Here is a 12,886-nt window from a genome sequence, read left to right on the forward strand (position 1 = left end):
GGGGGGGGGGGGCGGGGGGGGGGGGAGGGTGTGGAGACATGAGCATCTATTTTTCTGCTAAGTTCCGAAGTCACCTCCCAGGTGTGCCCGCAGAGTCCTGGTTTGGTTTCGCCCTTTAACCATGCCGGGGGCGGGAACTCGGTCCTGCACGCACCCTCACCCCCCTTCGCCGGCCCGGCTTCGGGTTTTGCAGGCGCTTCCCCGCCCGGACCCGACGTAATCCTTTTCAGTTTGATCTGAAATTCGCTCGGAAAGCGAAAGATTTATACGGTGAAGTGACCTGGATGCGCGGGAAGAAAGAGCCTTAAAGGATCAAAAGTAGAGCGGCCCCTGTGACCTCGTGGCGCAATGGTAGCGCGTCTGACTCCAGATCAGAAGGTTGCGTGTTCAAGTCACGTCGGGGTCACAGCTACCCCTTTTCCCACCAAACTAACTGGGGACTTTGGGCCGCTTAGGATTTCATCCCACGGCTCTATTCGGGCCTCCGTGCTCCCTATTCCTCCGCACCGAGGTTCAGAGGACGAGCCTTAGAATTTCTGTTTCATCATTTTCATATCTGACGGAGGTGATTTGGGAAGCTCCTGGAGGCGCGATGCCAACCGGCCAATGCCACTTCTCCTTGTCACTCAAAAAGCCACTTTAAAAGAGAGACCAACAGCACAGTAGAAGACAGGATGAAACAGTTATTGGAAAATGAAATGTAAATGATTTTTAAACATGAAAGTAACCTCTTTCATAAAAAGAGAAACGCAAATTAAAATTCAATAAATTATTTTTAACCTGTGAGATTGTCTAACCTATGATCAAAAAGCTTACATTAAATCGCATTGCTCACATCCTTAAAGCTACAAAGAACAGGACCAGAGGAAATTAAAATAATTAGAAAAGAATACTTTTCAGCCAGTTTAGAAAAGTTTTCAAGTATATTTTTCAATATTGCTTCTGTTCCTTTTGCTCCAGACTTTTTCCAGGAATGCATTCACCCTTCCATATGGTGGATAATTACCACCAAATGGAAGGGTAATCATGCTTCTCTATCCTCTGCATCTATAATCTTCTCTCAAAACGTTTTCTGTTTTCATATTTTCTCTGCCCTTTGGGCGGTCTTCTCAGACGTGTCCACCATCTGGAATTCCATATTCTGCAACTTAAGAGAGCCCTGTGATCCTACCATATTGTCATTTCAGTTTCCAGGGTGTCCCCTGTCTTATTCTCCTCTCTTTTAAACTCAGTCAGTTGCCCCATAAGGCTTTTCACACCTCATTACAAAGAAGCCACATCTTGGAGGAAGCCTCTTACTGTTTCTCTGAAGAAAATAAAATAAAAAATCCTGAAACTTCCCATCATTTTCAGTGGTATGCTTTTCTTCTCTCAGGAACTACTCTCCTTTTCTAGTTCTGCAGAATTAAAAAGACAAAAACAAAAAAACAACAACAATTTGCTTTTCTCTCTTACTCATACTGTGAAATTACTCTTGCTGATCCTTTAAAATCTGTTCAGACTCAGTGTGAAGCAACAGATGGGGCTGTGCTAACGCTTGGCCCTGCTCTCTGTTCACTGGTGTGGGTCAGATGCCTTCTCAGATCCACTGGCTGGAGGACAGGCTGGGGCACAGCGCCCACCCCGTTCCCAATGCTCAGGAAGGCGTCCCCTAGGGCTTTGTTGCAGTGACATTTTCTCCTCTTCTGTGAGGTTCCCTTGCTACTGTGAGCCAGTGAAAGCAGTACTTAACCCTAGAGATCCCACATTTCAGTGTGAGTTTCAACTTAAATGTCTTAAGTGGATCTTGCCTCTTTAGCTAAGGCAGAAAACAACACATCTCTATTCACTTAAATCTCCTAAGAGTAACATTTTAATTTAATGCCCAAAAAATACTCTGAATTCCCTGAGATTCTTTTTCTTTCAAGAATTTTACATTCAATCTATTTTGTAGATATTCTAGCCTAAGAATTTGTTCTAAGCAAACCTTATTAATTTTAAAGTTTTAATGGTGTCCTTAAAGTTTCTTATGTGAATTGATAAAATTCTCTTTTCATATATTCATAAGTCAAATTGTAAAAGGTTGTAAAATTGTCAGATAATATATTACCATACAATCTCATCTTTATTATAAGGAGCAGATTTTCAGTCATCAGTTTTCACCCTCAGCTCATTTATTTCAGACGAATAAGCACTTGTCCCTCCACATTGAGAAAACAAAGACAGCATACATTTTTAGAAAAACCGGGGCAAGGGTGTTTTTTGTGGGTAAAGTATCACTTCTTAGACAGAAAAAGTAGGGATGAAGAGGAAGAAAAAGAAAAATTGCCTTAGACTTAATTTCAAAGGTTTATTCCACCTGCACCAATGCATCAGATATTTTTAAATTTTAAAATTTCCTAGAGATTATTCTGTTCTGTTAATCTAGTTGTACATTCCTGCTTCACACGAAGCTGGCTGTATTGCTTTATTTTAAAAGGAAGGTAAAACTTAAAGACAGCACAGCCTTGCCACAGATACAGTATTTGATAAATTCTTTTGGCCCATTGTCTCTCCCATTGAAGGTGCTTCCTTACCTCAAGCCAGATAGGCCCTGGGATACTGCCCCTGGCCCGAGAGATGCTCTCCTACAGAGGCTGAGCCAACTGCATGGTCTCCAAGGAATTTGGATTGGAAGCAAATGGGACCTGCTGTTTGTTTCAGAGGGTGTTCTGAACATGTACACGGTGAGCTGAGATCATACAATGACTTTGTTTCCTATCATCCCTTAAAAAGATATTCAGTTTCTCTCTTTTGTTTTTGTTTTTGTTTTGATGGTTAAAACAATTTGGGTTTTATTGTTTTTGCTAAACAATACTAAAACTTTTTCATTTTGAAGGCAGGGCTTGAATTATTTAATTTTGATCCACTTAAGAAAAAAAGGAAGGGGAAACAGATCATGGCCAAGAAAAAAAAAAAATAGTCGTTAGAGACTTCCCTTGTGGTCCAGGGGTTAAGACTCCACGCTTCCACTGCAAGGGACACAGTTTTGATCCCCGGTCGCGGAACTAAGATCCAGAATGCCTCATGGTGTGGCACAAAGAACAGGGAACAGAGGGGAGGGGAGATTTTATTTAACAAAGAAAAAAGAAAAAAGATAGTAGTTAACTCCCCACCCCTGAGGCTCTAGCCAGTCACGTGAGCATCACCCACTTCCCACAATGCCATGATGCCTGATATCCAGATGGTAGCACACTCTACCCCACTGGACTGTCTTGAAGGCACAGGGACAGTAGGTGCCAGTTTAGCAAAGATATTCAGTCTCTAGTTCTCCTTCTCATGGATGAGGGAGCAAAAGCGGGTGAAGAGAGTGAGGGGCAATTCCATGACTTTTCTGGTCCCTTGTGATAAGAAACGCTCCCCCAGGCTGTGAATATGACAAGCATCCTATGTAATAGTCAAGTCTCTGAACATGAATTAAAGTTGGGGTCCCTTCCCTCCTGGTCTTGCACTTCTGGTTTCCATCCACAGCTTGCTAACGGGTGTCTCTGACCCCTTCTGAGTCAGAGCAGGGGAGGAAGGATAAACAAGGGTGCAGGGAATGTCTCCACGTCAGTAGGTCAGTAGTGTCGTCAGCAAGCGTCCTGCTCTCTGGGACTTTGGTGGAATTTTGAGAGACTCCCTCAGTGCTGAGGATCCTTCTGAATTTCACTTAGCCCTGGTGAAAATACTATTTCAGCTGGTTGCTGTCTATTGGGGCAACATTTAGGACTCTCTTCTAGGGGATGTGATCAGCCCTCCAGGCATCCCTGTGGATAGCAGCTAAGAGGACCTCCCCTCAAGCCCCCACCCCATGCACATGAATAATGTCTAGACCATGGGAAGAATTCATGCATCTTTTGTCCCCAAATTTGTGCTTTAAAAAGTGTGCAGACACCTCTTCCAACTCACCATGAACAGCTAGTCTGGCCAGCTCTTGCCCCTTAGGTTTCTTAAGCAAAGATATACATCAGGCCACTGAGTCCCCAAACCCCAGGGGGACACATATCAAGCTGTCCAGGTGGCCTGTTAAAACCTCTCACTAGGTTTGAACTATGGGACAAGCAACCTCCCCACCATCTTTCCTCTGTGAAGCTGTTTCCAAACGTTTAGAAATCCTCTTCAACTCTTTCTAGGAGCCCTTTGATACTCTCAGTATAGGTGAGGGGCTTAACAATCCCCTAACAGTTTCTCAGCCACTTCTTTTTTTTTTTTTTTTCCAACTCTGCCTGGTGGCCTGCCTCACAGCTCACTTCAGGTATCTGATATCTGCTGTCTTAGATTCTTAGCAGAAACCCCCATTTTAACATTTGTGGCACTTAAGCAATGGAAGGGAAGGATGGGGGTGGGCGTGGGGACAGCCCTCTCACCTGCACAGGATTGGGGTTGCCCAGGAGTCCCGCCAGCCACACTGCTCTGGGTCAGCTCTCCCAGGGTCCTAACTTGTCCACCGCCTCCAACTGTCTCCCACCTGTCCCTGTGCGGTCAGCACGCCAGGGCCGGCTCCCTTCCCCTGCCTCCAGACTCGAGCTCTGGTCGAGGGGGAGTGGACACGTTCTCTTAGGGAGCCTCCTGCCAGGACAGAGGGCGCTGTCCAGACCTCGGTGCTGAAGCACCTCGGTTCTCTCCGCCCTTGAAGGAAGTGGAGATGATCTCGGAGACGCAACAGTGAGTGGTGGCATGAAGGGAGATCTTAATTCCCGGCCCAAGAATTGAACCTGGGGAGCCTGGATGGAAACCAGGAATCCCAGCCAGCACACCCCCTGGCTCTTGCCCCCCGTGAAAAACGCATTTCTCACGGAGGCAAAACTGTAAAAACAGGTACAAAGTTTATTATTAGAGACATAGCACAACAACAAGTGGGAGAGCTCACAGAGAAATGATTTGTTTAGTTAAGACAGAAGCAAGGCAGAGATGCACACCGGAGAGAAAGGGTGTGGGCATCCCCCCAATGAGGAGGAACGCAGTGAAGAGGCGGGTAAGTCACTTATATAGGGCAGGTCTTCCGGGTCTCTTTACCTCTGGCCAATTATCTGGTTTCTTTTTCCACACCTGCCCTGCCCTAAGACCCTCCCCAACATGCGTGTGCAACTTTTTTTCAAGAAGGATTACAGCCCAGAGACATATGGGACGGCCTTAGCATCACCTATTATGGGGTGGTGCCCCTTCCTTTTTGACCCCCAAGGAGCCTTTCTGCGCATGTGCAATGTTTCCCTTGCCCCAAGGATGGGAAATGTATGACCTCTTGATCTTTTAACAGGGTTCAGTCCCACTCCGTCCCTGCCATAAAAATGTCCACTGTCTGGTTATTTACCCTATTTCTCTCACTGGTTTTTATATCGAGGTGCAGATCTCGAAATATAGACAGGTGGTCATAAATATGTAGTTCTGGAGTCCGTGTGTCTCTTGCTTCAGGAAATGTAAGCAGGGGGCTGGTAATGAATGTCCTGATGGAGCCCATCTTCTTCTCACCCCAGGAGGTGTGAACAGGAGGCCAGTTGTAAATGTCTAGCCTGGAGCCCATCTGTCTCCTGCCTCAGAGCCTCAGCCTGCAGCAGCCTCCTTGTCCCCGCGGCCCGCCCTCCAGACCCGGCCACGCGGGCTCAATAATCCACAGCCTCAGAGCTTCCGACCATGTACCACCAGGCCTTTGAACCGTCAGCATCTCCGCAGGAGGTCCAGTCTTCCCTAAGGAGGCCTGGAGAGGGCCGGTGGCTTGGCAGAGGCTCGCAGGTGAGAACGGGAGGAAATCCCAGTCCAATTCCCCAGAACAGGTAGGAAGGCATGCACCTTGGACGTTTTCACCACCGGCTCAGGCCTTTCCTGTGAGTTGTGAATAGGGGGCTGGCCCCACGGGAGCTCCTCCCACTTTCTAGGGACACAACCCTTTCCACAGGCCTCAAGAAAATCCCTAAATTCCTCACAGGCACATTCCATGCAGTGAAGACACCTCCACATCTAGTCTGGGTGACTCCCAGCTGCGTGGACATTCACACCCCTTGTCCCCAAGCCCAGGCAGGGAGATGCAGGCAGGCATCCCTAATGAAGGGCATCCTTGGGGGAGTAGATGGCAAGGTTGCCCTGGAAGCTTTGCAAAATCTGATAGCAGTGATGTTGGGGAGCACAAAGAAGGGGCAGCGGCCAGTTCAGAAAAGAAGGGCCGATGCGAACCCAGAATGAGCAGCCAGGTGGGCTCTGGTGGCCACTACCCAGGCTCCACTGGACTCACCAGCTCCACAGCCCAGGACCTCCCACCTCCTTAAGCAGTGTAAGGGATCAGTGTGGAACCAGGTAAGAGAGGTAGACCAGGTCATGTTCAAGGGAAAGGAGGTTGAGAGGGCATCCCAGGGATCCTGCACCTGGCCCTCAGGAACCTGGGCAAGGGTCCTGTCCTGGCAGCCCTGGAGTTTCGCGGGGAGGCCTTGCCCAGCTCCAACTACTGCTAGTGGCTCTCCAGTTGGAGGCTCCGCCTGGTGTACACGGCGGTGCTTCGCAGGCCTCAGGACTGTTGAAGCATCCCAAGATGTTTGGTAAGATAGAGTATCTACTGACTGCTGATGGGTGTAGCCAGACCCATGCAGCCTGCAGCTTTCTTTATCCAGCAGACCAGCTGGGATGGGAAGAGGCACTTCAGGAGTCCTAAGTAAGGGAGGCTGACACTAGCATTAAACGGACTGAAAGCTAATTGAAGTCTTCACCTCATCTATGGGGACCATGTTCAGGACGCATAGGGGGTATACAAGGGGGCAAGTCCTTTGTGGAAAAACACCTGATCTTCATCCATTTCCAGATGGTTATTTAAAATATATGATTTTTTTACACCCTAACATAGAACACATTGATGGTACATTGAACAACGTTTTTAAATTTAATTTTTTTGTGTGTTTTTCCCCCTAGCTTCACTGAGGTATAATTGACAAATCATTTGGCAAATTTTTAAACAGCAATTTTAGTTACATGCTTGGCCATCATTCCTCCGCAATATAATAGCTCTGAATAATCATAAAATTTAAATAAAATTAACATACAGTAATAACTCCCTCATAGTTTTGTTTCATTTTCCTTGGTTTATGAGAGTCTTACTCTTAGGGTTTAGTCGTTAGGGTAATGGGAACATGGGCAGAATATCTAGAATTGTATTCAATATTGTGATTTAGCTGATGAAAGCAGTAGGAGCTCATAGGTGAAGACAGACGAGAAACGCTCATTCTGACACCGGGTAGCATTCAATCTGCTTTGCAGAATTCTTCACTCCCAAATGCAGACAATGGCCCTCGGAATCTCTGATCATATATTCTTTGATGTGTTGTCTTCTCGTGATCACTACACTTGAGAAGAAACATCGTGGCAGCTGGATAAGATTTTGTCTTTCCTTTTATGCGGAGTCAACCAGGACAGATGTGGATGTATTTTCCTTCCACAGCTCAGAACCATGTTGCAGAAAGACATCGTTGAGACTAACAGGGAGACTGCCCACCTGAAACACAGGTATGGGATTTTGACATTTTTTTTCAGGGTGTTTGAAAATTTTAAGGCTAACTTGTTTAGTATCTAGTAAAGGGCTTTGTTTTGTAATTTTTATTCAAGTCATTCTGTCTGTATTCAGGAGAACTGGAAATAATTTTTTAGATGACAAGGCTACAAGAGAAATGCTGGATTAACAAACTAAATCCAGAAAGACACCTCCCCACCATTCAAGAGGCTGGGAGACTTTGTGAAGAGCACCACTTTCTTTCTTGGGAAAAATCCACAAGAATTGCTCTCTGGTCCAATGAGCATTATTGTTATGCTGGAAACAAGCCCAAGGATTTACTACAGAGAAAATTGTCTCACAGTGGTGACCAGACACCAGACTGGCTCTTTGGGCCTGTCCCCTGGGAGCTGTGGAGAGTGCCCCCTGTCCTAACAGTGAAAACAGCCCCACGCACAACCTGCTGGGCTCAGGGTTACTCTATTTTTTTTTTTTTTTTTTTGCTGCAAAAAGCTTTACTGTTTCCCTTTGGTCCAAGACTTGGGAGAGGGCTCCAGGGCAGTTACCAAGCTGCCCAGTGGCTGCAGAGAGAGGAGCTCCTCAAAGGCCGCTGGGCTCCAGAGCCTCCTAGTGCTGCTTGAGTCTGAGCCTTTGGAAGAGATACTGGCTTAGCCCAGCCTGGGGACCAGCCAGCCTGTGGAGGTTAGTCAGGTGGTCGCCCACCTCCGTGACGAGTTTCACCTGCTCACCTAGGAAGTGGCTCTCCAGGAAGTCACAGAGGTGGAGATCTGTGCGGGTGGGACCCAGGGCATGTAGATCCAAAAGGGCCTGGTTTGGGTTCTCCATGAGAATGGTGGCTTCCATAGCATCCTGGGTTTTACCCCACTCATCTCGAGATGGCTTCTGCACGTCCTGGAAGAGGGCGAGGCAGCCGCACTGGTTTTGCATTTTCAAGACACGCTCTATGCCCTCGCACTTCTCCTTGGCCAATTCGCAGAAAAAGTGGCCTATGCCCTCCAGAGGCACCTCATTGCGGTCGAAATAGAAGCCCAGAGAGAGGTAGGTGTAGGAGGCCCGCAGATGCATGTTGACCAGGCGGTTGACAGTGGCTTCTATCTCGATGGAATAATTCTGACAAATCTGGGAGCTCGTGGTTGATTCGGTAATAAGGAGTTAAGCTCAAATATGGTGTTGGTTGGTCCCAGTGGCCAAGGATAGCTTGAGTGGCTGATTCTGAAGATTGCGACTGGAAAAAATGTTGGGGGGTGGTCGGAAGCTGGAGCAAGGGGCGTCCCTGTGTCTGTTCCATCCAAACACTGTTGAAGCAAGAGACAGATCTGCGGGGACCACCGAGCGCACAACTCAGGGTTACTCTTTATGAAGGGACTTGAGTAAGTGTGCCTCCCGGCTTTCAGTAAACTGTTTGAAAGGTTCTTTTTCCTTTATTTGAAAAGTCTAACACAGATGTTTTACGAAGTGGGCTGTCTACCCAGAATAATGAAGAAAAGTTTCTTAATTAGTCTTTGGGGATAAACAGTCACGATGGGGTCCTTCAAGAGAGAAAACTGAAATTAATGAACAATTATTTAAGATTGTCACTGGGTCGTGAGAAATTGCCAAACGTCAATTATATCAAGTGAAAATGAGATAAGGTAAGAAGCATATTTTTTAAATGTTATTGATGACCTTGCTTCCAGTAAAGCCAGGAGAGTAGACATATAAGTTTTCCTTTGGTATAAACTAGACAGGATGTTTAACACCCCTACTTTCCAATTTTTCAATGTTTTCAAGTAGTTTAACGTTACAGGGAAAGCGAAACATTAAAAAATGTATAAAAGCACGTCCAGGGGAGCGCTTGTTTCCCCTCCCACTTCCAGCTCATATTGGGCTCGAAGGGACCAAGATTCTGTCCGTTCCTTCACCCCCGTCTGCGTTTCTTTCTCTGAATTTTATAAAATACTCCCTCACATGGGCTTCCCTGGTGGCGCAGTGGTTGAGAGTCCTCCTGCCGATGCAGGGGACACAGGATGCAGGGGACACAGGATCGTGGCCCGGTCCGGGAAGATCCCACATGCCGCAGAGCGGCTGGGCCCGTGAGCCATAGCCGCTGAGCCTGCGCGTCCGGAGCCTGTGCTCCGCAACGGGAGAGGCCACAACAGTGAGAGGCCCGCGTACCGCAAAAAAAACAGAACAAAAAAAAAACAAACCCCACAAAACTCCCTCACGTTATGAGTACGACGTTCAAACGCCTCAATGAGCGCTATTATTGTAAAATAGGTCCTGGTACCATGAGAAAGTAAAGAACGAAATACACAGGGGAATTCTAGAAAAACGAAAGCTTCTGCATAAGAAGCCCGGAAGCGCATTCTAAGCTTTTTCCTCCTGGTGGACCAGACGCCCCATCCGCGGCCGGAACACGCATGCGCTCCAGGAGGGTCGGAAAGGGCGGGGTTCGTGCGCCCTCTTGTGGCCAGAGGGGGGTAGCGCACAGAGGCCGGCCGCCTGCTGAATCACTGGAATTGAATTTTCAGTTTCATCTAAATTACCTAAATTTGTGGGCGTACATTGTTCATCGCACTCTCTTATAATACTTTTCATTTATGTAAAGTCCTCAGCAATGTCTCCACTTTCCATTCTAATTTGATTATATTGCGGTTTTCCTCTGTCTTGGTCAGTAAAAGTAAAGGTTAACCTCAGCCTCCGGATCAACCAAGCCTTTATCCCACTGGCTTGTATACACTGAGCACCAGCCTGTCGAGATGCCTTGTTGTCCTCATCGCTCTCAGAAGGTAAAGCACTCCCTCCACTCTCCCACCCCCCTTCCACTCTGGCCTTACTGCTCACTGAGGACGACTTGTCTCTGAGGTTCAGTAAGCAGAGTTCTGCAATGAACCCCTACCGTCGGCCCCACAGAGCTTCTCAGTGATGCTGGTGAACCCTCCTACCAGCATATTCTGTATCTCAACGGAGGGTCTTCCCGGCCTTCCAAAGAAGCAGAGCTTGTACATTTTCCAGCCCTACACCCTCTGCCTGCTCTGGATTGCCCACTTCTCTGAGCCTACCAATTCTGGCATCTCTGCTCAGCAAAGAGCCATCTATTTCTCCAAGCCACCAAAAGCCCTTCTTGCAGTGTGTTCGCACCACCTCCTGGCATCCTCAGCAGAGCGTGTAAACACTTATCACAGAAGTGTGCTCCTTTCCAATAAACTCTCCAGCACTCAGTTATGTGTTCTACACTCCGTGGTCCAGCATCCTCGGGATCCAGACCCGTACTCTCCGGGTTCCTACAGACACAGATTGGCCAGGCCCACAGCAACCGAATCTTCCTCCCTTATCAAACCCAGCATTTCCCTGGTCGACTTTTGTAGTGACTGGACCCTAGTTATTGGTCTAGTTATCAGGAGGGGAGGACAGAGTAGACCGCACCGGTTTTATCACAAAGTAGAGGCCTTGTCTACATCATCTTCAAACAAGACTGGGAGGCGTGGGTCACATTTGCAGGCCCAGAGGGACTGGTGTTTAAAGGTGTTTGCCCACATCAACCTGAATGTCCCCAGCCCAAGTCTCAGGGTTTCCTCCTTTCCAAACAAGGTCCTGACCTTGACATAGTAAACTTTCTGGGATTGAGAATTCAACTTATCTGCAGTTATGCTACTCTTACATTTTTGCCATCAGGCTTCAAGAAGCCCTCTGATGTTCACACTTTCCCTTGACTTGGTGATTAACCACCCTCCACCTGTCCTTGTCGATGGCTCCCAGTAATAGCCACTCAATTCCACAGTCTGGAAAATTGCGACCTCCCCCAAACTCCTAAAGATCTAAGATGCAGCACCCACTAGCGGTTCCCTCCCATCAATACCCCATCCTGGTTCAACACCAGGGACAGTTTTAATGATTGTGCCACTATAGCCTGACATGTGCTATCAGTAGTCCATCAATCACAAGTGATAGGGTCCTCATTGACGGCAAGCCGACGAGTGATCTCTCACCCAAATCCCATCTTAGAGTCTGCCTTCCTAGGATCACGGCTGGTACCATTTGTCATAGGGTAAGATTCCATGGAAGCAGATTCTGAGATGGAAATCGTGTGCAGAGGTGTTATTGGATAGCGTTCTCTAGGGAAATACCTGTTAAAAAGTGATACCTGGAGGGGAGAGTGGGCGGAGGAAAAAAGTTGAACTGCTGTACAATTGCAACAGAGGCCTCATTTGATTCTACAGGGAACTCAAACTAGGATGGCCCTTTAGAGAGACTGCAAGTTGAGGCAAGGGGGCAAGGTCTTTGAACCCCTGCAGCGAGCACCGCTGGAAGTGGAGTGCCCCTGGGGAGGACGTGTGACCTGAGAGGGGCAGCTCCCTTCAGCCAGGACAATTCCCAGGGAGGTATTCCCACACTGGCAGCTGGAGGAATGGGCGCCCCAGCCCTGAAGGGGGACCCTGGCAGCCCATTACAATGTGCCCTATCGGGTGTACTAAAGTTTCCAGCTTCAGTTGTTGATTTCTCTCTGCAGTTATATCAGTTATTGTTTGGTATCTTTTGAGGCATTATGTTTACAGATATATATTTATGATGGATATATCTTCTCTATCAAGTTTTATAACTTTTATAAGTAGATGTCATGCTTATCTTTTCCTAATGATTTTTTAAGATTCTATTTTGTCAGACATTAGGCTTATGACTTGCATCAGTCAGGGTTCAGCCAGAGAAGCAGAACCAGTAGGTCATACATACTAGGAGGTTTTTTTTTTTTTTTTTTTTTTTTTTTTTTTTTTTTAGGAATTGGCTTACTCGATTGTGGAGGCTGACTAGGCAAATTCAAAATCTGTAGGGCAGTCTGTCAGGAAGGGCAGGCTAGAAGCTTTGGTCCAGAGTTTCTTCTTCATCTAGGAAGCCTCAATTCTGCTTTGAAGGCCTTTCAACTGATTCATTCAGACCCACCCAACTTATTTCAGATAATCTCCTTTACTTAATTCATCTGAGTTTATGGGCTTTAGACACACCTAAAAAATACCTTTACAACACCACCTAGGTTAGGGTTTGATTAAACAGCGGGAGACTTAGCCTTGCCAAGTTGACACATCAAAGATCATCAAACTACCCAACTTTCTTGTTGTCCAAATTTGCCTGGTGTGGTTAATATTAAGACTGTCTGACACTCCATCATGAGATGGGGTCTACATCAGACCCCACTTGATTCTGCACAGACTTGTGACTGCTTTGACCAAGAGTACAATGGAAGTGATGCTTTGTGACTTCCGAGGTTATATCATAGTCAGCTTTGGAGCTTCTCTCTTGTTCACTAGAACACCTGCTCTTGAAGCCCAGAGCAGCCATCTCAGCTGCCGGCTGAGTCCTTCATGCCGAAAAGGCCACATACAGGCACTCTGGTCATATCCAGGCTGAGCTCATCTTTGAGCC

The 12,886-nt window shown here is 47.1% G+C and overlaps 1 non-coding gene and 1 pseudogene across 1 annotated transcript; one reads left to right on the plus strand and one right to left on the minus strand.

Annotated features, from left to right (window-relative positions):
• The first annotated feature begins 334 nt into the window (after positions 1 to 334).
• On the plus strand, positions 335 to 406 carry TRNAW-CCA (transfer RNA tryptophan (anticodon CCA)). Its single transcript has one exon. It is a non-coding gene; the product is annotated as a tRNA-Trp (tRNA).
• A 7,689-nt stretch (positions 407 to 8,095) lies between these two features.
• Positions 8,096 to 10,419, minus strand: LOC112404622 (ferritin light chain pseudogene; annotated as a pseudogene).
• Positions 10,420 to 12,886: the final 2,467 nt, after the last annotated feature.

The sequence above is a fragment of the Neophocaena asiaeorientalis genome, unplaced genomic scaffold (assembly GCF_003031525.2).
Source record: "Neophocaena asiaeorientalis asiaeorientalis breed wild unplaced genomic scaffold, Neophocaena_asiaeorientalis_V1.1 scaffold540, whole genome shotgun sequence".
Taxonomy (NCBI): Eukaryota; Metazoa; Chordata; class Mammalia; order Artiodactyla; family Phocoenidae; genus Neophocaena; species Neophocaena asiaeorientalis.